General features: G+C 40.6%; 1 protein-coding gene across 4 annotated transcripts in view; it reads right to left on the reverse strand.

Annotated features, from left to right (window-relative positions):
• The window catches only part of DENND2C (DENN domain containing 2C), an 81,770-nt gene extending 61,125 nt beyond the window's left edge, over positions 1–20,645 (reverse strand). For 2 of the 4 annotated variants that reach the window (XM_031652171.1, XM_031652166.1), the window contains exon 1: positions 20,531–20,645. The gene's annotated coding sequence lies outside the window, so the exon portion shown is untranslated. Of the gene's footprint in view, positions 1–19,838; positions 20,510–20,530 lie in introns of those variants that run through there. The other 2 variants (XM_031652167.1, XM_031652168.1) reach the window with 2 other exon arrangements.
• Positions 20,646–22,771: the final 2,126 nt, after the last annotated feature.

The raw sequence follows: 22,771 nt of genomic DNA on the forward strand, positions 1-22,771 counted from the left end.
TAAGCCCTCAGTAAATATTTGTTGAATGAATGACAAAATCCTAAGTATAAGAATGCTTAAAAGGAAAAGGCTGATGAAAAATTTGCAGTGCCTGTTACTTTAAGTGCCTCCAACGATTTGAAGCTGCCCCATTTGTAGAATCGGGAAGCTTCTTAGAATAGTTTAAGAATATGAGTAACACCAAAATAACTTATTTAAATAATTCACACCACAATAAGAATGTTTTTTGTATATTTACTATTTGCCAAGCACTATATGCATAATCTCATTCAATCCTCATAACAATCCTTAGAGGAAGATATCTTCATTTTCTAGATGAGGAAACTGAGGCTTAGCAAGTTTAGATGGCTTTCTAAGGTCATATACATTGTTGCAATTTGAAAAGCATAATTTAATAGCACATAACATACTACCTTCAGGATAGAAAGACATTTTGAGAAGGGGCAATATCTAAGTTAGGGGTCTCCAATGAAGAAAACAATTGATTTATATATAGTTATTTATAAATTATAAACATAAAACTATAATATCATGTACATTATAAAGCATACTGAAACTAAAAATTAAAAGTATGAGATTTTAAAAACCATTTTACTAGTTTAAATTAGTAAAAATTAAATATGTAAAAGGAGGGTATAATAACCATTTCATTCTCACTGAAGTTTAACTACAAATATTTTGAGTAAGAGCAATGTGATGAAACGTGGTTTTTTTTTGGTACAGTGATTCAAAGATTTAGTCTAAAATTCAGTTTATTTCAATACTTGGTTCTAAGGGTGTCACAGACTGAACCGTGTCCCCTGAAAATTCATATGTTGACGTCCTAACCCCCAGCACCTCAGAATATAACTGGATTTGGAGATCAGATCTCTTGAAAGGTAGTTAAGTTAAAATGAGGTGACTAGGGTGGGCTCTAATCCAATGACTGGTGTTCTTAGAAAAAAAGAGGAAATCTAGACACAGACAGATTCAGAGGAGAGACCATGTGAAGACACGGGGAGAAGACTGCCATCTACCAGCCAAGGAAACAGGCCTCACAAGAAACTTACCCTGTCAGCGCCTTGATGTTAGATTTCTACAGCCTCCAGACTTGTGAGAATATTAATCTCTGGTGTTTGAACCACTCAATCTGCGGTATTTGGTCATGGCAGCCCTAGCAAACTAATACAAAATGCCACAGTAATAGAAAATGGCAACTCACCACAAATACATGGAGACAATGAAAGAAGAGCTTCACTGACTGAATCAGAATACTTATTTGTCAATTCTATTTACCTTAAATTAAGTATGGATTTTTGTTGGAATTTGACTAAGTTTTCATCTTCTCTAATGTTTATCATCTGTACTTTCAAACTAACTGAATATTTAAAAACTTTTAACAAACTGATTCAAAATCTAAGTGTGTAGATAGGAGAGCTTTAAAGATAACACATTCTTTGTTTTGGGCAACATTAAGTAGTAATTGATATATTACCAAATATCAAATTCTGTCTGCAAATCATATTTCTTTAGAAAAACAATTTCTCATTCATTGTTTTTTTGTTTTTTTGTTTTTGAGATGGAGTTTTGCTCTGTCTCCCAGGCTGGAGTGCAGTGGCGCATTCTTGGCTCACTGCAAGCTCCTCCTCCTGGGTTCACGCCATTCTCCCGCCTCAGCCTCCCGAGTAGCTGGGACTACAGGCGCCCGCCACCACGCCCGGCTAATTTTTTGTATTTTTAGTAGAGACGGGGTTTCACTGTGTTAGCCAGGATGGTCTCGATCTCCTGACCTCATGACCTGCCCGCCTCAGCCTCCCAAAGTGCTGGGATTACAGGCGTGAGCCACCTCGCGTGGCCTCTCATTCATTGTTGAAACATCATGTTTACCTTGTAGGAACACACTGACCATGTTTAAGAGAATTTTTTGCTGACAACCACTTGTCATTACAGAAAATCAACAATTTTAGAACACTTTTCTTTGGAAAAGGAAAATGGTATGACTTACTTTAAGATTGGCAACTTTAAAAAATACTTTTCCATAACGTAATCAGAAAACTAGTATGTGATATATTTTCATGACTGTGACACTTCTCATTTTCAAAGGATTATAATGATTCTATTATTTAAGATATAATCTGTAAATCCACCTACTTGGACACATATGAACTGCTGTATGTTGCAACAGCTAAAAGTGAACAAACAAGTGAGGATGTCACCGCCAACTCCGTTTTGTTTGAGGGAATGCCTACTCTTCCCCTGGGGATCATTGCTTATATAAAGTCTGATCCAGAGAAAGCACCAGTGTCAAACTGTATATTAAATATTTAGTAAGGCTTAATTTATTTTTAGATGAAAATGAATACAAGTAACATTTTTAATGTTTTTTTCACATCCTAACGTACAATCTTGTGCACCTCTGGGAGATCATGAGTCCATAATAAGGTATTCTAACTTACACATGCATTAGCTTTAATGTTCACCATTTCACCTAGGTAAATAGAGAATATTTAGGGCGGGCACGGTAGCTCACGCCTGTAATCCCAGCACTTTGGGAGGCTGAGGTGGGAGGATCACCTGAGGTCGGGAGTTTGAAACCAGCTTGGCCAACATGGTGAAACCCTGTCTCTACTAAAAATACAAAAATTAGCTGGATGTGGTGGTGCAGGCCTGTAAGCCCAGCTACTCAGGGGGCTGAAGCAGGTGAACTGCTTGAACCCAGGAGGCACAGAGGTTGCAGTGGGCCGAGATTGCACCATTGAACTCCAGCCTGGGCAACAGAGTGAGATTCTGTCTCAAGAAGAAAAAAAAAAAAAGAGAGAGAGAGAATATTCAGGGGTCTGCTAAAATAACCAGGTGGCCAAAAGTGTATGAATATAAAATGTAAACAACCCTTTCCTTTGTTTACTCAGAAGAAGGAAGAACTATTTCTTTTTTAATTTTTATTTTTAATTGACCAATTCCAATTGTATATGTTTATGGAGTACAATGTGGGTTTTTTTTAGACACAGTCTTGCTCTGTCACCCAGGCTAGGTGGGTGATCTCCACTCACCGCAACCTCTGCCTCTCAGGTTCAATAATCCACTATTGTACAGCCTGGTGACAATACTCTCTAATATTCTTCTGGTTTCTCAAGCCATTTAGTTAGCTTCTAAATCACTTATTTATACTATTAGGTAATGTTTGTGAAAGGAATGCACTGCCACGTCTGCCTAATTTTTGTATTTTTAGTAGAGACAGGGTTTTGCCATGTTGGCCAGGCTGGTCTGTAACTCCTGACCTCAAGTGAACCAACTGCCTCAGCCTCCCAAAGTGCTGAGATTACAGGTGTGAGCCACCACGCCTGACCTGTTTAGCATGTATTTTAAATAATTATTACTTATTAAGTGTTTACTGTGCCAGACACTATGCTATGTATCTGCTTGCTTTCATTACTACATTTAATTCTTTTTTTTTTTTTTCTTTTTTTTGAGACAGAGTCTCGCTGTTGTCGCCAGGGCTGGAGTGCAATGGCGCCATCTTGGCTCACTGCAAACTCTGCTTCCCAGGTTCCAGCAATTCTCCTGCCTTAGCCACCCAAGTAGCTGAGATTACAGGTGCCCTCCACCATGTCTGACTAATTTTTGTATTTTTAGTAGAGGCAGGGTTTCACCATGTTGGCCAGGCTGGTCTCAAACTCCTGACCTCAGGTGATCCACCCGCCTCGGCCTCCCAAAGTGCTGGGATTACAGGCGTGAGCCACCACGCCTGGCCTCCATTTAATTCTTACAACAACCCTAACAGATAGTTACTATTACCTACAATAGTAGCAAGTTTTATTATTTTGTGAATGAGTAAACTGAAGCTGAACTGGTTAATTACCCAAACACACACAAACCTAGTTCTGCTTTACTCCAAAGTTTGTGCACTAAACCACTATATATTATATTACTTGTTAGTTGGTAGACATAACAATAATATAAACTAACGCAACAGGATGTCAAATGCAACTTTTCCTGTGTTCTCCGAGTTTCAGCAGGGCCTCAAAGGCCAAAACCAAAACAATAGAAGTCGAATACCCCCACATTCTAAGAAAAGTGCAAGGCTTAGAAAGTGAGGTTGCCAAAAATTGGCTCTGCTGACATTAGTTCACTATCCTTCTCAAGGCTGTATAAGAGAAGAATTACAATTTCTTAAATTGTGAGGATTACAAGGGACAACAGAGAGGACTTCTTTAAAGAAACTAGGTGGTGTGTTTCCCTGCCTCCTATAAGGAAAGAGGGATGTACCTCTTGCCTACCTCGAGCCAGGGACTGAAACCTCAAGATAACCACTCAAAGTGCTTGAGGCATATGCCCAGACTTAGGGAAGTACATAGACACAGGGACTGGTATCTGACTCCCACCTGGTGGATAAAAAGAGCTGACATGTAGCTAAATGTTAAAGACAGCTTAGGCACAAGAGTCAAATGAGAAATTTCAGCAGAAGTTCTACAAAATGCCACAGTGTGGAAAATTACATGTAAAACTAACTTTAATAACATTAAACTTTTAGAATTTAATTATGTTAATGCAATGTTATTAATTGCCCATATAATTAAATAAAATATCTCTTTTCACATAATTACTTTTTTTTTTTTTTTTTTGAGACAGAGCCTCGCTCGTGTCGCCCAGGCTGGAGTGCAGTGACGTGATCTTGGCTCACTGCAACATTCACCTCCCAGGTTCAAATGATTCTCCTGTCTCAGCCTCCCGAGTAGCTGGGATTACAGGCACCTGCCACCATGCCTGGCTAATTTTTGTATTTTTAGTAGAGACAGGGTTTCACCATATTGGCCAGGCTGATCTCAAACTCCTGACCTCAAGTAATCCGCCCACCTTGGCCTCCCAAAATGCTGGGATTACAGGTGTGAGCCATTGCACCCGGTACTTTTCACTTAATTATCCTTTTAAAAATCCCCTCCAAAGTAAAAAATAACTGTCCCAAACTAGAACTTTGCAGCTATACAAATTGCTTCAAAACAACTTTAATGTAACCTAGTATTTTCCTAGTGTTTTTGTTTTGTTTTGTTTTTGAGACCAGTCTTACTCTGTTGCCCAGAGGCATGGTGTGATCATAGTTTACTGTAGCCTTAACTCCCTGGGCTCAAGCAATTCTTCTGCCTCTGCCTCCCAAGTAGCTGGGACTACAGGAGCATCCCACCACATCTGGCTAATTTTTTTTTTTTTAAATAGAGACAGGGTCTTGTTGTCTTGCCAGGGCTGGTCTTGAACTCTTGGGCTCAATCCTCCTGCCTCAGCTTTCCAAAGCATTGGTATTATAAAGTATGAGCCGACACGCCTGGCCAATAAAACCTAGTTTTTAAACCACAAATTCAAACTTGGTAAGCTCTTAGCAAGACACTGGAAAATAAAGGCAGCAAAATCATTACTAAAGTATTCAAAGGTTGAAGAAATTTTCCAAAAGCTAAAAAGAAGCAATAAAAAAAGTTTTAAAAGTCACAAAGTAATACTACTAGTAATACTACTACTTTTTAGAAATTTTGAAAACAGAGAAAACAGGAGAAAAATACCTGTAAGTCTACTACCTCCAACATGGTCACTGAAACATTTTGGTATATCTCCTGTTTTTTAAGCACATTTTTATACAGATGCAATTACAGTGTATATATTGTATCCTGCTTTTTTTAATTCAGAGTTACACAAAAAGATGCAATTTTGGCCAGGCTCTGCGGCTCATGCCTTGTAATCCCAGCACTTTGGGAGGCCGAGATGGGTGGATCATCTGAGGTGAGGGGTTCGAGACCAGCCTGGCTAACATGGTGAAACCCTGTTCCTACTAAAAATACAAAAAATTAGCCGGGCATGGTGGTGCACGCCTGTAATCCCAGCTACTCAGGAGACTTAGGCAGGAGAATTGAACCCAGGAGGTGGAGGTTGCAGTGGGCTGAGATCGTGCCATTGCACGCCAACCTGGGCAATAAGAGTGAAAGTCTGTCTTAAAAAAAAAAAAAAAAAGATGCAATTTTCAGGAATTTCAGACTGCAGACATAACAGACTTCCTTAAAAAACACACATTCATAACAATTGTACGATGTAACTTTCTATTTCATTCTAAAGCTTAAAAGCCAGAAGATGTATTTCTCAAATTTTCAGAAGAGATTCCAAAATTATATATTCTTTGCATATTTTAACTCATTTGACAATAAAAGAGCAACAAAAGTAAAACTGCAGTAACATGGTTATTAAATACATCTCATATCCCTCACAGTGCCATGTAAAACACAGTAAGGGCATTAGCTGGGTGTGGTGGCAACCATCTGTAGTCTCAGGTACTTGGGAGGCTGAGGCAGGAGAATTGCTTGAACCTGGGAGGTGGAGGCTGCAGTGAGCCAAGGTCGCGCCACTGCACTCCAGCCTGGGTAACATAGCAAGACTCAAGACTCTGTCTCAAAACAAAACAAAACAAAACAAAACAAAACCAACAACATAAAATATATATGTCATTCATGTTGTTGTATATAGCAGTCAGTTTTTCTTCTTTGTTTCTGTATAGTACTTCATTTAATGGTAATGCCAATATCTATTTATCCATTCTCCTGTTGACTAATATGCAAACTGTTTCCAGGTTTTGGTTATTATGAAGTCGTTCCAAACAATTTTTTTTCTTTTTTTTTTTTCAGAGATGGGGTCTTGCTCTGTCATCCAGGCTGGAGTGCGATGGTACAATTAAGGCTCACAGCCAACTCAGCCATCTGGGCTTAAAGTGATCCTCCCACCTCAGCTTCCCAAGTATCTGGGACCACAGGTGTGTGCCACCATGCCTGGCTAATTGTTTAAAAACTTTTTTTGTAGAAATGGGGTCTTACTATGTTGTCCAAGCTGGTCGCAAACTCCTGGCCTCAAGCGATCCTCCTGTTTCAGGCTCCCAAAGTGCTGGGATTACAGAAGTGAGCCACTGTGTTCAGCCTGTTATAAACATCCTTTTTTTTTTTTTTTTTAAGACAGAGGCTCGCTCAGTCGGAGTGCAGTGGTGTGATCTTGGCTCACTGCAACCTCTGCCTCCCAGGTTCAAGCGATTCTCCTGCCTCAGTCTCTCAAGTAGCTGGGACTACAGGCGCACATCACCATGCCCAGCTCATTTTTTTGTATTTTTAGTAGAGACGGGCTTTCACCATGTTGGCCAGGATGGTCTCGATTTCCTGACCTTGTCTGCCCGCCTCAGCCTCTCAAACTGCTGGGATTATAGGCATGAGCCACCACACCCGGCCTAAACATTCTTATATGTATCTTGATAGACACAATCACACTTCTCTTGGGTATCATCTAGGAGTAGAATTGCTGGGTTATAGAATAGGCATATGTTTTTGGGTTTTATTTGTTTTTGTTTTTGAGATGTAGTCTCACTCTGTTGCCCAGGCTGGAGTGCAGTGGTGCAATCTTGGCTCACTGCAACCTCCACCTCTTGGGTTCAAGCAATTATCCTGCCCCAGCCTCCTGAGTAGCTGGGACTACAGGTGCATGCCACCACACCTGGCTAGCTTTTGTAGAGATGCGGCTTCCCCATGTTGGCCAGGCTGGTCTCGAACTCCTGACCTCAAGTGATCTGGCCTCCCAAAGTGATGGGATTATAGGCCTGAGCCACCGCACCTGGCCAAGTAGGCATATGTTTAACTTAAGTGGACACTGCCAGAGTTTTCCAAAGAGGCTGTACTAATTTACACTCTCGTCAGCAATGTAAGTGGTTGCAGTCACTCCTCAGTCACACTGGAATTGTGAGTCTTTTTAATTTTATCCATTCTGGTATGTAGTAGCATCTCACTGTGGTTTCCATGTCAACTTTTCAAACTCATTTGTTTCTTTCGTTTGTTTGTTTCTTACCATACCATATTTATTTTTACTTTATTACTCTATTATCATATGTTATTTTTTAAGATTATTTTTATACATCATCATGTTTTGTTGGAATTAAGCTTTATAAACTCCAAAACATTGGTAATCAAGAATAAGTCAGTTCTCAAACATTTTAGGTAAGTCCTCATGTATCACATATGGTCATGAAAGTAGACAAAAGATGGTAGAAATACTATCAATGTGTGGAATCATGGAAGCCAAAGGAAGAGACTTTATCAAGAAGGAAAGAGTGGTCAATAATGACAGATACATTGTCAAAAGGTCAAGTAAGATTAAAAACTGGAGTGTCTGTTGGTCATTAGGACTTGGACAAGAGCAGGTTCCGTGGCATGGAGGAGGCTGAAGGAAAATAAGTGAATTGAGAATTGGATGAGAAAAAAAGAATGCAAATATCAACTGTAGACAATCCATTCAAGGAGTTTATCCAAGTAGGCAAGTGGACAATAGAGTGGAGCTGGACAGGAACGTGAAGTCTAGGAAAGCTTTCTAAATTTGTTTCCTAAACAAGTTTAATCTTGTTTAAATACAGTGGGAAAGAGTTGCTAAAGAGGAGGTAAGAAAAGAAACAAGGGTGTAAAGCAAAGACCTCAAGAAGGAGAGAGAGCATGGGCCTCCAACAGGACCTGGAAGGATTATCAGCATCTGCCAGGAAGACGGACAGGTCTTCCACGGGAACAGAAGGTAAATGATAAAAGAAAGATAAGAGTGCGGGTAAATTTCCAGGTTTAGCGGCTAATACACTGATGAACTTTCCATCTGATGGGTTCTATTTTCTATTTTAACAGCCACGGTTATCTGCTGAGAGTAAAGTGAGAGATACAAAAACCAAAGGTTTTAGGAGAAGGAAGGTTTAAAATAGGAAGTGTGGGGGGGAAAGGTGCAAGAATACACAGGTTCCCTAAGCAGAGAGTTTTCAAAGAGTTATGAAAAAAACCTTTGAGAACATTCATCATGATTAGGGACCATAGATGAGAAGAAAAGAGAGCGTCAGATAAAGAGTGGGAGAAAGGCTGGTGAGGGGTAACAAAACCAGGATAGTATCACGAGAAGAAAAAAATTCTAAAAAGAAAAGAAAGATGCAAACCAGTGTCATACAAGTAAGGAGAATAAAGACTGAGAAAGGATCCTTGCATTTGCTAAGAGGGCATTAAATAAATGGTTTCTAAAGGATGGTGAAGGCACATAACAGCCAAAATTAAAAAGAAAATTAGTGAGGAAATGGACAAAGTATGAATACAACATTTATTTGAAACTCAATAAGAGGGATAATAAAAACAAAAAGGAGACACAACTACAAATGAAACATTTTAAAGTTGGGGAAAATCGATATTTTTTAAAACTGCAGCAAAAAATAATGAAAGATAAAATAAATACACAGAAGAGGGAGGAGAAAGTCTGATGGAAGAAAGGTGCTACAGCTCACAAGAGGGGCGAAAGAATGGCAGTACTACTTTGCAACAGTTACTTTGTCTTAATACAAAATGATAACTGAGGCAGAGGATTGCTTGAGCCCAGAAGTTCAAGACCAGTCTGAGCAACATAGTGAGACCCTGCCTCTATTTTTAAAACTGTTTAAATGATGATAAGCAATGCCAATTAATCATTCTTCAAAGTAAATGAAGAACTAAGCTGCAAGAATTCATTCTCTTTTTGGAGTGCACATTAAACTCAATTATTGATGTGATGCATTGCTTCTCAGTCTTTTGGCTAAGATCAAGTGTATTGATGTGATGGGGCACAAACGAATCTCTTGGTCAAATATTTTTCTTTAATGTTTCAGGTTTCTCTTCAGGAAAATAACAACTAAAAGTCTGGTAATAGTAATAAGAACTAACAATATCTCTACATTTTATTTTGGTCAAACTTTCTTTACTGATAATGCCATGTTCAAGATGCAGTAGTGGCCAGACGCGGTGACTCACGCCTATAATCCCAGCACTTTGGGTGGTAGAGGCGGGTGGATCACTTGTGGTCAGGAGTTCGAGACCAGCCCGGTCAACACGGCGAAACCTTGTCTCTACTAAAAATACAAAAAATTAGCCAGGCATGGCGGCCGGTGCCTGTAATCCAAGCTACTTGGGAAGCTGAGGCAGGAGAATCGCTTGAACCCAGGAGGCAGAGGTTGCAGTGAGTGGAGATCCCACCACTGCACTCCAGCCTGAGCTATAGAGCTAGACTCTGTCTCATAAACAAAGGTGCAGTAGTGATGCTTGAAAGATACAGTAGCCAGATATAGACAATAGTACCAAGTGTCATTTGCCATAACAATGTCTTGTCTTTTGGAATCCTTCAGCATATAGCTTCAAAGGTAGTTCACTAGACCACCAAAAGCAGCAAATTTGCAAATTTTGTTATTCTAAAATATTGAAAAATATCTGCCCAATGAGATTCTTTCTTACTCTCCCTCCTCCCCTCCCCTCCCTCCCTCCCCTCCCCTCCCTTCCCCTCCCTCTCTTCCTTCCTTCCTTTCCCTCTCTCGCTCTCTTTTTTTTTTTTTTTTTGACAAAGTCTCATCCTGTTGCCCAGGAGGGACTGCAGTGGCATAATTGCAGCTCACTGCAGCCTCACTCTTTGGGCTTCGGCGATCCTTCTACCTCAGTCTCCCGGGTAGCTAGGACCACAGGCACACATCACCACGCCTAGCTAATTTCTTGTATTTTTAGTAAAGACTGGGTTTCGCCATGTTGCCTAGGCTGGTCTCAAACTCATGGGCTCAAGTGGTACTCCTGCTTTGGCCTTCCAAATGCTGGGATTAAAGGCATGAGCCACCATGCCTGACCAAGATTGACTCTCAACTAGAAAAATTCTGGATTCATAAAATCTGCTTAGCTCCTTATCTCAACTATCAAACTCCATTACGATATAGTAAATAGCTACAGTTAACTCTCAATAAAATATTTTAAACGTTGGTTACTCAGCAAGCTTCCTTTAATATAATTAACAACTTTCAATATATTCATGAGATTCAGAAAGTTTTCTGTGCATTCCAAAGCTTTGCAATATATAAAGCAGCAGTTTCAAACAGCACTCTTAGCCCTTAGAACAAACAGGACAGAAATGGAGCCCAGCAGTGACTTGCTGGGCAGTATGTTCACCCACACCCAGCTTATTGTTTTTGCTGGAGGTAAAGCTCCAAGGAGCTTTCCTGCTGCCCTGGACAGTCAGAAGAAAGCAGGAGGATGTCTATACTTTCAGCTGTATTGTTTTGACTACTGGCTGTAAGTTTGTCTCTAATTCCCTCCCTCCCCTTGAGTGCTGGAAGGTGCTTTGAGGAGATACTCACTAAAACACAAGTGTGAGACTTGCATGGGAGGCTGGACAAGGGGGAGGGAACACTGTTAGTAGTAGCTTCAAACAATGCTTAAAATAACTGCTTTATATTTTCTAATCACATTTGCTATTCAATTGCTCATAATTAATAGTTTTTTCCCAGTTTAATTTCTGAGGATCAACAATTTATTTTTTAAAATTCTGTAAATATGCCCATACAGCTGTGGTTAAATTTAAACAACACAAGAAAATCCTCCTTATTATCTTCACTACCTAAAAGCACAGTACAACTTAATGATATCAGCAACTCCATCGATTTGGACTGCAAAATCTGTACCAGACTCTAACCATCTTACAAGTACTGCTGAAATGTCCCACAATGGTAAAGAATAGAGATATGTCATCACTAAGAAGTATAATTTTTAATTTCCAGCTCATTTAGTGTCAAAAATCATGAGCACAATATCCATGAATTCTAGATGAATACTTTTTTCAAGAGATGTGTAGTCATTTTTCCCTTATGCCACTGATATACAACTAAATGAGACAATAATCTTTCTCAGGAATGATCCTTGAATAAATAGGAAACTGAGATAACTTTATCTCTTTTTATTTCTTTGAAAACATTTGAAGGGCTTATTTAAAAGTCCAGTATGCTATGTTTCCAAGAATCTTTTTAATTTTAAGGATTTTAAATTTTCATTTGCAACATTATATGAAGACATGGGTCTGTCATTTTACTCAGATTTTGCCCATTTGATAAAGCCATATTTTAAATAATCTTCATTCAAAGTATTATACTTTTTCTCAGGTGACCATTTCCCTCAACAGTTTTGTTCTTCCAGATCCAGTTATTGCACCTACTTCTGTATTTTTTACTTTGTTTTTTTCCTCTAATAATGAAACAACAAATTTGAAAGGCAAATTGATCTAGTTTGATTTAAAAATACAATTATCACTAGACTCTTGAAAATATCACACTTGACGAACGCAAAGTTCAAAAATAAAATTTGGTTCAACAACTCACCATTTTTAACAACAGCAGATAAAAGTCTCCTACACTTTGCTTAATCCTGATTTATGTCAATATAACTATACAACGATAGCTATCACATTACACTCATGATTCAACTGACCATCACTCTAATTCACATAATTTTCCTCTTTTGTTCCAAGTTACCCCTTATAGTTTAAATAGGGCCCAGGGAAAAGGAAATTTTCAGTAAATACTGTTGTGCAGCAGGCTATGTCATTTCCTCACAGAAGGCTCTATTATTACAGCCTTAATAGACCCTTATTTAATCAGAATATCAAAGAGTACAGATAAATATTTAAATACAAAATTATGCTTTACATTGCTAAGTAACCAATTCAAACACATCCCACACAGCTGGGAGATTTTGTTTTTTCACTCCAACAGAAGAAAAGACAGAGAAAAATGCAAATCCCTTTTAAGCAGCAGCAAAAATAACTCTCTCTCTCCCCCACCAATCTGTCCTGAATTTTAACATCCAAATAAAAAATCCGCAAACATGTCATTTCTATGAATTCAAACTTGAAGGAAAACAAATAATTTCTCTCCATATCCTTTGTTGTAAATATCACTGCCATGAAAACTATGAAAGTTAGAAATTTAACTTTAAAAAGTAGAGCATAAGTAACCTTTAAGTAATATAAATGGATTAATATTGCCTGAACTGAATGCTAAAAACTCTATTTTCACGCCACTAACCAGAAGTCTAAGATTCATAAGAAAAAAAAAAAAAAAATCTTGAGTTTCTTCCTCAAAAACAGGGGCCAGGCATAATGGCTTCATACTTGTAATCCCAGCACTTCGGGAGGCTGAGATGGGAGGATCCCGAGGCCAGGAGTTCAAGCTCAGCCTAGATAATGTATCAAGACTCCATCTCTACAGAAAGTTTTTTTAAAAATTAGAAAGTCTGGGCCGGGCGCGGTGGCTCAAGCCTGTAATCCCAGCACTTTGGGAGGCCGAGGCGGGTGGATCACGAGGTCAGGAGATCGAGACCATCCTGGCTAACATGGTGAAACCCCGTCTCTACTAAAAATACAAAAAACTAGCCGGGCGTGGTGGCGGGCGCCTGTAGTCCCAGCTACTCGGAGGCTGAGGCAGGAGAATGGCCTGAACCTGGGAGGCGGAGCTTGCAGTGAGCCGAGATCACGCCACTGCACTCCAGCCTGGGTGACACAGCGCGAGACTCTGTCTCAAAAAAAAAAAAAAAAAAAAAAATTAGAAAGTCTGGGTGGCGTGCACCTGTAGTGCCAGCTAACTGGGAGGCTGAGGTGGAGGGATCGCGTGAGCCCAGGGATTGGAGGCTGCAGTAAACTGGAGTGCCACTGCACTCCAGCCTGGATGACAGAGAAAGACCAAGAAAAGAAAAGGGAAGGGAAGAGGGAAGAAGGAAGAAGGAAAAGGGAAAAGGAAAAGGTAAACACCAGGGATAGATGTGAAAACGTCAGTCCTTTAAATTTTCTTCTCTTACCATCATTTACTTAATCCTTCAGTCTTAAAATTTGCTATACTGCTTATAAAGTGGAGACATTGTCATGTTTTCTTATCTTTAGGATAAAAATTATTCATTCAGGGCAAAGAAGAAAAAGAGAAAAAAATTCCATCCTGTCTAATCCTCTGGGAACCAGTGAAGAACACCCCTTCAAGTCTTTTATTTCACCCAGGCTTCAATGTCCCCACTTTCACCGAAGCAAAAAGATCAATGTTTTATTGATTCAGTAAAGAATATTGAATATCAAAAAATATTTTTCAAACATACTTCTTTATTCTGACTCTACAAGTTAATCTATTTCTCTGTATCTCAGGTTCCAAATGAGTAAAGGGAGTATTTTCCATTTAAATGAGAAATGGAAGATGAATGAAAATGTTTTAATTATTTTAAGAAATGTACTAGAATTTAAAAACAGGAGGTATAATTTCGAAGAACCATGATTTTTTTCTAAACCAAGCTTACGAATTTAAGTATTTCAAAGAAGATCCCTTAGGGTTGGCAGACTATGGCCTACCTGTGGGCCAGATCCGGCCCACTGCCTGTTTTTGCAAGGCCTCTTGAGTTAAGAGTGGTTTTTACATTTTTCAATGGTTAGGGGCAAAAATCAAATAAGTATAACATTTTGTGATGTGAAAATTATATGAAATTCAAATTTCAGTGTCCATAAATAAAGATTTATTGGAACACAGTTCATGCTTACTCATTTAAGTGTTGTCTACGGCTGCTTTTTGGCAGAATTGGGTAGTTGTGACAGAGACCGTATGGCACACAAATATTAATATTTGCTATCTAGCCCTTTACAGAATATTTGCTAACCCTTGCCTTAGAAGACCATATAGTTATTCTGTCTTTTTTTTTTTTTCCTGTCTTGTCACCCAAGCTGGAGTGCAATGGCAGGATCTCGGCTCACTGCAACCTCTGCCTCCCGGGTTCTAGCAATTCTCCCACCTCAGCCTCCCAAGCAGCTGGAACCACAGGCATGTCCCACCATGTCCGGCTAATTTTAAAAATTTTTTGTAGAGACGAGGTCTCCTTATGTTGCCCAGGCTGGTCTAGAACTCCTGGGCTCAAGCGATCCTCCCATCTTGGCCTCCCAACGTGCTGATTACAGGCATGGGGACACAGTCTTTCGTTGTTTTTTAAGCTCTGTCTATGATTTCCAAGAACTAAAGATCCAGTGTTGGGATAGGAATATGCTTTTAAAGCTTTGATTGATGGTAAAAAAAAAAAAAAAAAAAAAGCTGGGCACAGTAGCTCATGCCTGTAATCCTAGCACTCGGGTAGGCTGTGGCAGAAGGAGTGCTTAGGCCCAGGAGTTTAAGATCAGCCTGGGCAACACAGTGAAATCCCACCTCTACAAAAGAAAAATATTTATTTATTTAAATTTTTTTTGAGATAGAGTTTCACTCTTGTCTCTCAGGCTGAAGTGGAATCACGCAATCTCATCTCACTGCAACCTCCACCTCCCAGGTTCAAGTGATTCTCCTGCCTCAGCCTCCCAAGTAGCTGGGATTACAGACATGCATCAACACATCCAGCTAATTTTTGTATTTTTAGTAGAGATGGGATTTCACCATGTCGGCCAGGCGGGTCTCAAACCCCTGACTCAAGTGACCCACCGCCTCGGCCTCCCAAAGTGCTAGGATTACACGCATGAGCCGCTGTGCCTGGGCAAAAAAACTGTTTTTTAATTAGCAGGGGGTCAGGCCAGGTGCGGTGGCTCACGCCTGTAATCCCAGCACTTTGGGACACCAAGGTGGGTGGATAACCTGAGGTCAGGAGCTCGAGACCAGCCTGATCAATACGGTGAAACCCCATCTCTACTAAAGAGTACAAAAATTACCCAGGCGTAGTGGTGTGCGCCTGTAGTCCCAGCTACTTGGGAGGCTGAGACAGGAGAATCACTTGAACCTGGGAGGCAGAGGTTGCAGTGAGCTGAGATCACGCCACCGCACTCCAGCCTGGGCAACAAAGCAAGACTCTGTCTCAAGAAAAATAAAATAAAAAACAAAAACTAGCAGGGGGTGGTGGTGCATGCCTGTAGTCCTAGTTTCTCAGGAGACTGAAGCAGGAGGATCCCTTGAGCCCAAGAGGTCCAGGCTACAGTGAGCTATGATTGCATCACTGTATTCCAGCCAGGGTGGCCGAGCAAGACCCTGTCTCTTGGAAAAAAAAAAAAAAAGTAAATAAGTTATATGTGCCACACAAATAAAAAGACAGAAAAATAATTCCATAATAAAGCCAGAAGATCAATGTTCTTGTGTAGCTGTGAATTTGCTATAAAGCTTTTTACAAAGAGAAGCTCCAATAATACTTTGGGCAATATAGATAGTCCCTGACTTGATGTTTTAAATTAATGATTTTTCAACTTTATGATGATGCCAAAGTTGTATGTGCTCAGTACCGTCCTTAACTTATGATAGGGTTACATTCGGATAAACCCGTCGTAAGTTTATCATATGCTGACTAACAACAGTTTCAACTTATGATGGGTTTTTCAGACATAACCCTATCGAAAATTGAGGAGCATCTCTACTTCTGGAATAAATTAGTGACTCCCAAATGAAATTTTAAAAGAACAGGACTCATTTGGATGTAAAAGTTGTTCAACTTTCAAGTAAAACCCATTTCATTGCTTTATAATAATTTATAGAACAAAATTAGCATAAATACTCCCTTCTACTTATACAAAGCAAGTCACTTATTCTTGGCCCTCTTCTCTTCTAATTCTGGCCCTCTTGGCCCTCTTCTCTTCTAATTCTGTATGCTCCCTTGAGCAATTTCATCTGCTCTTACAGTTTCAATTAACACTTACTGGTTACCTCTGAAATCTGAATCACCAATTTTAGTCTGGCTTCTGGACTCTAGATCCTCTCTTGACATCTCCAAAGATAATTCAAACTCAACATGTTCAAAATGGAAACAATTATCTTCCTCCAACATTAAAAAATAAAACAAGACCCTTCATCCAAACAGTTTTCCAAGGTAAAAAACCAAGTCATTTACTTTTCTGTTCACCTTCTGAGCCAACTGATTTTAAAGCCCTGTCAAATTCTACACCTTCACTATCTATCCTCTCCTCTCCATCCCTATTACTATTTTCCTACTCCAGGCCCTTATCCTCTCTTATCTGGACTATTTCAATAGCAATAGCCTCCTAACTTATCTCCCTACCTTTTGTCTCTCTCCATCCAATCCAGCCTCCAAACCATCTTCAGGTTATCTTTCCTAAATACCTATATCTAAAATCCTTCACTGCTCCCCATTGTCTTTAGAATCAAGTCCAAAGTCCTTGGCATGATACTCTGGCTCTTCATGACCTAGCACCAGAAGACTTTTTTCCCTCTTTTTCTGAATCATAACTTTTTTTTTTTTTTTTTTTTTTTTTTGAGACAGATTGCCAGGCTGGAGTGCAGTGGCACGATCTCAGCTTACCGCAAGCTCCGACTCCCTGGTTCAAGTGATTCTCCTGCCTCAGCCTCCCGAGTAGCTGGGATTACAAGCATGCACCACCATACCCGGCTAATTTTTGTATTTTAGTACAGACGGGGTTTCACCCTGTTGACCAGGATGGTCCCGATCTCCTGACCTCTTGATCCACCTGCCTCGGCCTCCCAAAGTGCTGCGATTACAGGCATGAGCCACCGCGTCTGGCCCTAAATCTTAACTTTTTACTTACCTAAGTCTGTAATGTTGTCTTATAACGTATCTTGTACTTCAAAGTATTAAAAGCACCTTTAACACCGTATTTTTTAGTGAAACATTCTGCCAAACTGAACTAATTACTCATTTCATCGTTACAAGTGAAGGGAAGTGAAATACCACATTACCTAGCAATTTTAGTGATCCTAATGCAATCAGCAAGGAAGCTTTGCAATTTTCTTTTTTCATCTTATTTCCAGGCACCATCTCCTTTAGCCCAACCACCCATTTCTGTACACCCTGGCCTTCAGTGACAATGGACTACAACACATTCCTCAAACATACCATACACTTTCACACTTATCCCTGTTCTTTATTCATATCACCTGTTTCCTGATCCAGTTTCAGCAAACTCCTATTCATCCTTCAAAGCCAAATGTAATATCTTCTCTCTAATTGTCCTCCCTACCACATGTAGAATGATTTTTCCTCATCAGTGGTTAAACTCTATCTATACTTCTTTTTTTTTTTCTTGCATCTCTTCAAACATATATAAATCTATACTTCTTTACAGGTCTTACCATGCTGAAAATTGTAGGGACTTATTTACATGTCAGGTTATAAGCTTCTTGAAGATAGGGAAGCATTTTCTTTTCTTGAATCTAACACTTAACTTACAGTCTGAGAACAGATATTTTTAACTTCTTAATGAAAGAAGTTATGAGGTGCTTTTTAATGAAAAATAAGCACCTCATATTGTTAAGATAATGCCATAACTGTTGTTACTGAGGGACTGAGAGCTTAGAATCAACACCATGTCATTCACTGGCAACAACAAAAAAAAGGGTTCCTACACACAAACTGTAATTAAATCGTATCTTGGACATGCCTTCATCTATATATTGCAATACCAGTTTATTTTTTCCTCTTTCTTTCCTTCTTTTTGAAATAGTTTTTTATAGACCTCCTTTTAAAATACCTATTAGATGTCATTTGTATCTCACTCACAGAATTTGAAACTCAGTATAGTGCAAAGGTTACAACCAGGTCCTTGGAGTATGACTGATTTGAATTCTACCTTTGCTATCTAGGTTGTCTAATCACGGGCAAGTTACTCAACCTCTCTATGCCTCTTAATGAGATGATCATAATTAACATCTCTTATGGTGCTGTTGTGAGGATTAAATAAGCTAATACATGTAAAGAATTTAGAATACTGTCTGGCACAGAGTAGGTATCAATGAATGTTAGTCGATGTCGTTATTGTCACCATCCGCTTTAAAAACAGCTTTTGTTTTTTCGGTACTTATTTTAGCTCACTTGGTAGAATGGAATCTCCTAGATGAAAAGAATTACATACTGCTCTTACATAAATATAATCTTGTGCCTATTGCATAGTAGGCCCTCAAAAAACAATGTAAATGTAAGGTTTCAGACTTCCAAGATCAACAAATTGTAAAATCACAGAAAAATTTATACATGGAGTACATGTTTAAAACTCATGTTTTAAAGTAGTTTCAAAAGACCCATCCTCCACTGAATTGTTGAAACATGTTTAAGTAAAACTTCTAAAGCAACATACACAAAAATTACATTCACTAGTAACTTTCCCTCTACTACTTCATTTAATTTGATCTTGGTATCCAGTGGCCTAAAAATCTTGCCTATAACTTAAGACTCACTACAGATCATTTAAACGCAATATAATTTCCAGCTTTAGAAAACTGCTTATTGTCAATAAGAAAAATGAATATTCTTCCTTTATTCCTGCATTTAAAAAACGCACTGCCACATTCAGCACACACACACACACCAACTAATGAAAGACCAAGACACATAATTACTACATTTCCTGGTTTCTGCCTGACAAAGTCAGAACAGGCCTACAAGTATCCCCAGCAAAACGGGTTACAAAACTGCCATTTTCTTTTGTATTTCCCATCTCCCCCCTAAAATCCCTTGCACACATATCCAAAGTAAAGAATAAAAACGTCTATAATAAAGACTGTATGAAAAAAACATATATTAACAATATTTTGGAACATTTAAATCTTCCTATAAGCAGCCCGTCAATTCACAAAAACAAATGAAAGTCTTGATTTGGAGCAATATTCCCAGCTTACTTTAGCAAGCATCTTTAACTACAACTATTTAGCTAAGGCAAAGAAGTAGATTATTTGATTGCTACAGACTTCGTGGTAAATGATTCAGCAGCAGTGTATAGATAACACCACTGCGCTATTCTAGAAAATTTCATCAATCATTTAAAAATAGAACACACTCAAACAATGGTGACTTTGTGGGAAAAGTTTAAACAACTTATTTACACAGTAAGCAAGGATCTATCACTTTATCTAAAACACTGCAGGAGAATCACTAGCTTTAGGGTAAAGTTTTGTAAAGCGCCTACTATGTACCTTAGTAGTTGCTTCACAGAATATATACATTCCACACGCACATTCAAATATCTGAGATTTGTAGAATACTCTCACTCATCTCACTTGGCCCTGAGAATGCCCATAGGCATGAACTTACCAGTTTCATAGCTACGGAAACGGAGGCCCAGGAAGTTAATTTGACCGAGGTATCACATCTGGTTCCGTGGGTTCTGGCCCTAGACTTGAGCCTTTTGACTCATAATCTAATCATCAACTGCTATACAGCACTAGTTACTCAAATGCTCTTAGGTGTTCCATTGTCAGATTTTTAAATTAAAATTATACTTGACAACTTTCGGTATTGTGCTTATTAGATGCTGTTAAGAATCAAAACACCAAAAAAAAAAAAAGCAAAAAATTGTTTGGAAGTGGATCGTCCCAGCATGTCGAAGTTCAAGCTCACTAGCTAATCTTGGAGAAAGCCCGCCTTTCCCCGGGCTGTGGGGCGCTCCCTCCCTCTTCCCCAGCAGAGCGCGGCGCCCCGCCTAGGGGTCCCCAAGCCCCTGAGGTGAGCGAGGAGGTCCTCAGCCAGGCTCCGCCGCAACCCGTGCGGCCACGAGTACACGTCCCAAAGCTGGGCCCAACACCCGGTTGCTCCTCCGGACCGGGGAGGTGCCGAGACAGCGGGACTCGGAGACTCCACCTCCGCCAGCCCGGCTCGCACCTTCCGCGGACTAAACCGCGGCGCCTCAGCTCCGCGCCCGACGCCCAGAGGGGTGATGCCAACCGCCCCGAGAGTCCCAAGCCCCTGCGACTTGAGACCCCGCACCGAATGACCCCGACTCCTACCTGTCTGGACCTCAACGCTGTCTCTGTGGCCAGGCTAGTCTCCTAGGTCTCACTCGGGTCCGCTCCGTCCCGCCCCCGCAAGCCTTGCCAAAGGCTCCGCCCCGGCTAGAGCCCCACCCCTAGCCCCGCCCGGTTTGGCAAGACTCAGTTCTTATTGGCTTCTATTCCCACCCCTCCCGCCACGCCCGCCCCTAACACCGCCCCGGCCGGCGGTGCGAGGAACTTCCACACCTCAAGTCCACTGAATGGCCAGAACCTTGCCAGGACCTCGGTCACTGCAGTTCCAGCAGGCGGGCGATCGGTGCCACCGTCGTCCGGCCGAGCCCTCGAGCCAGAGCTCCATCGCCTTCGCTTGCCGTCGCATCGGGCCCACGGCGACGGTCCTACGCTTTATGTGAAGGTTTACTCTTCACAACTACTCAACAAGATAAAGCCTGGCTTAATCAGGGAATCCAAGCATTCTTTCCTAGGCTGACCTCAGTGGGCAAACAATTGCACTACGGTGCCAATTTGAAACGTCAAGAGAAGCAAATAACTCTCGCAGCACCTCAGGCTTGGAATCTCAGAACAGGGGTGCCTTGATACTCCCAGTGCGTGAGGTCAGCCCCCACGCCCTGTTGAGACACACATGCCTAAGCGCTCCGCCTGCAACACGCTCTTACTCAGGTATGTGCATGGCGTTGTGCCTACTGCAAGCTGTAACCCAGTTTCACCGAGGCTGCGGGACAAGGATCTGTTGAGCCTGTTTCCCAGGCACTCGCTAACCACCCCACCTCGCCTCGCCCCGCCCCACCCCACCCCACCCCACCCAGCCAGAGCCTCTTGGGTCTGGTGACCAAACTCTTCCTACATTTGTTCACACAGAGGCACCAAAATAGAAGACTACCAGAAAGAGAGGTGTTTAGTTACGTATCACAGATGACTGTCACAAGCAAACTTAACCCAAACAATAAAGGCAGCATATCCCAAACAGCTGTGAAACTATGACCTGTAGACAGTAAAACAGAAATTACATTCCATGATGGGGGGAAAAAGTAATGACATACTTAAAAAAAATCATGTCCCAATTAGGAAATAAATGTGGATACTATTTGTAGTAAATTTTGAACACTGATCTTTATGGGCTTCCCCCACCAAAAAAAAAAAAAAAAAAAAAAATCTTATCTAACGTATCTTTTTATTTATTTATTGAGACAGGGTCTCTGTGTGTCACTCACACTGGAGTGCAGTGGCCCAATCATAGCTCACTTGAAGCCTCAACCTCCTAGGCTCAAAGAATCCTCCCACCTCAGCCTCCCAAGTAGCTAGTACTATAAGCATGCACCACCACCCCTGGCTAATGTTTTTATTTTTTTGTAGAGACAGGGTCTCACTATGTTGCCCAGGGTGGTCTCCAACTCCTGAGCTCAAGCAATCCTCCTGCCTCAGCCTCCCAAAGTGCTGGGATTACAGACACGAGCCACTGCACCCAGCCCAGAAATGTATTTTTTGTCCTCTGCATTCAGGAAGATTATTTGGCAAAATGAGGCAGGTTGAATTCCAAGTATCACATATGAAACCAAATTTATAGATGTAATAAATGAATTCACATGTATGTATTGTACTGCCCTCTCATGGGTAAGATGGAGATATACATAATGGTAGTTCATGCCCTCTGAAGTCTGAGAATACAGTGTTTAATGTAGCAATTTGTACTATTTTGATGAGGAGGAGGCCAAGGTAAAATAAAATCTGGTTCTTTAAAGGGTTTACAAATACTCAACAAACAAAACTTCAACTTAAGAAATCAGGAAGAGATTCTTACACCAGAGCTAGTACAAACATGCCGTCAGGGTTACACCTATGCTTATGGCTGCCTGTATAGAATATAGAAACATGCAGGAATTTGCTTTCAATTTTTTTTCCATTTGAAAGTTCAGGCTGGGCGCAGTGGCTCATGCCTATAATCCCAGTACTTTGGGAGGCCAAGGCACGTGGATCATTTGAGCCTCGGAGTTTGAGACCAGCCGGGGCAACATGGTGAAACCGTGTCTCTACAAAAGATTAAAAAATTAGCCAGGTGTGGTGACATGTGCCTGTAGTCCTGGCTACTCGGAAGCCTGAGGTAAGAGGATCACCTGAGCCTGGGAGGCCAAGGCTGCAGTGAACTGTGATTACACCACTGCACTGCACTCCAGCCTGGGTGACAGAGCAAGACCCTGTCTCATAAAAAAGAAAAAAGTTCATAACTTTTGAAGACAT

The sequence above is a fragment of the Papio anubis genome, chromosome 1, assembly GCF_008728515.1.
Source record: "Papio anubis isolate 15944 chromosome 1, Panubis1.0, whole genome shotgun sequence".
Taxonomy (NCBI): Eukaryota; Metazoa; Chordata; class Mammalia; order Primates; family Cercopithecidae; genus Papio; species Papio anubis.